Below are 2,487 nucleotides of genomic sequence, written 5' to 3' on the forward strand. Positions count from 1 at the left end.
ACACAACACTAACGTTCCAGCAGAAAAAGTAGGCTAATGCCATTTGAACAGATCAGTCTCAGAGCCAGGTCCAGGCTGAATCTTCAGTTGATCAGCAGGGGGTTCTGGATAATGATGAAGAAATGAGGCCAAGCTGATGATGTTACTCTTTAATTCTTACTGCCACACAATCCATATTTGGACTTTCTAAAAACATTCAATTGGCCGTATGGGGTGTTGTCCTTTACACGGGCCAGTGGCAGCAGAAGTCAACAAGCACACAGTTTAGCGCCGCAACAAGACATTTATATACCTCAACAAATCAACATATCTATTGAATTAACTGTCCCTTAAATGGACCCAAAAGAATAAAGTACATCTGCCTAGAGAAATTATACCCGATTGTTTTCCCACCGCTGTAGCAAGACCCTTCTGTGTCTAGCCAATGACCCATTCATGTATCTTGAGGTTTTCTATTCTGTCTGGTGAGACCAGGCACTACTCCCAACCCTGTGTGAATCTTGGGTGTGAATACCTATTAATTCCTCTGGGTGGTTCTTTATTCAGATTTGTAATATTTCTGCAAATAGAGGTACTGATCAGATCTCAGGTGAACATTCGAGAAAGACCTGGCTAAGGATCTCTAGATTGCTTTATGTATGTGACCTGCCTCTCTATCAGGTGAATTCTATCCATTTTGATCTCCCCAAACTCTCAGCTCTAATCCCACTCCCTCAGCTCTCCTCAACTCAGGGAGTCTGCCAGGCTCTGTCTGGGTTCCCTTTCCCTACACTGTAGTCTGGAAACTCTCTCAAGGCAGTAATCTGGAGCAATCTTACAGGTCACTTCATTTAGTTCCCATCACTCAGGGATCACTACCCACCCTTGCTTCTATCCAGTCTCAAGAAAAGCATCATTTCATATATATTACCCTATTTGGGGTTTTTTTCAGGCCAAGAGATAAATTCAGTCCTTGTTACTCCAGTTTAGCCAGGAGCAGACATTCTCTAAAAACATTTATTTTCTTATCATATTTCCCTTTATTCTAACTTTCTCACTAACTTCTTTAAATTTTTAAAAATTTGTAGTAACTTGTTTCTAAGCCATATTGAATATGCTATATGCTACATGCAGATACAATTCAATAAATAAAATTGGCAAATCTTTTAAGGGCATTTAACTCTTGTTGAGCTTAATAAATGATTATAAAGGATAAATACGCTATTAGTTCTGTTTTACGGAAGCAACATGCTGAATCTCAAAGCAGTTACAAAGCATGAGCGATGTTACTCAGATCCATATATCAGTTTACAAAGGCAGGCTGTAATTCAAGTCCTTCCCCTTCACACGGAAGTCCAATACTTTTATCTTTATCAAGCTTTCCTGTAAAATACTTGGGTATGTTTTCATACAATCACTAAAAAAGTGAGTACAATGGCAAAATAGCCTTTATCTTTTGGGTAGTGTTTAACTCCAACCTTGTAGGAAAAAAAGTAATTTATGACCTGGGAAAGTATAAACAAAAGTTTAAAGAACATGCAGTTATAGAACATGATGGTAATGGGGCAATAAACAGGGCTTAGAATAAACATGTGCTCTGAGGTGTGCCAGTAGGAAAGGATTACATACTCTAGAAAAGCCATATTTTAGTCCTGATCCATCTTAGGGAGTCAGCCATTTCTTTTAATTCCTATTCAGCACTGTAGGTTGGAAACTCGGTTAGATTATCTCCACGAAGATGTGATGCACCCAATTGTAAGTATTAACCTCTGATTAGAGGGAGATATGACTCCACCCATTCCATGTGGGCCTTGATAAGTTTAGCAGAATCCTTTAAAAGAGGAAACATTTTGGAAAAAGGAATAAGTTTCATAGGGGCAAACCTCAAGATTGAGGGCTCAACCTATTGATTTGGTTGTCCTGACTGCTTGCGAGAATGTCAGGAATTCCTCAAATGTGGAACTTGAATATTTCCTCCTTTCTCCCCAGTCTCCCAAGGAGACTTTGCAAATACTTTTTATTAACTGCTCAAATTGCTCTAGGATATATCAGGGCATCACACTAACCTGTACAAACCAAGAAGGTCTCATGCTCTATTCAAGATTCTATGTACTTATGGTGTTCAACTAAACTGACCATACAAGTTAAATTAGGTAATGCACTACCCAAAATACACATTTTGCACCAAATAAACACCTCTCCCTTTGGTCTCACACAGTAGTTGACATTTTAAAATATCGATGACATCATCCTTTGCCCTGTATTCTGATTTACCTTAGTCCTACCCAGATCAGCTTCATTCACATCACTAGTGGCAATATGATCACTTTTTCACTTTTTTTTTTTTTTGCTTTACAGCTATTTATTATTAAAGGACTCATATATGAGGCACTGCTTGAATCACTGCAGGATAGAAAGTTGTGTAAGAAAAAGTATCTGTCACCAAGGAAGTTGCAATAAGGAGGACACAATAGTAACATAATCATCATCATCATCATTATTAGCATC

Source organism: Tamandua tetradactyla, chromosome X (assembly GCF_023851605.1).
Source record: "Tamandua tetradactyla isolate mTamTet1 chromosome X, mTamTet1.pri, whole genome shotgun sequence".
NCBI classification, from domain to species: domain Eukaryota; kingdom Metazoa; phylum Chordata; class Mammalia; order Pilosa; family Myrmecophagidae; genus Tamandua; species Tamandua tetradactyla.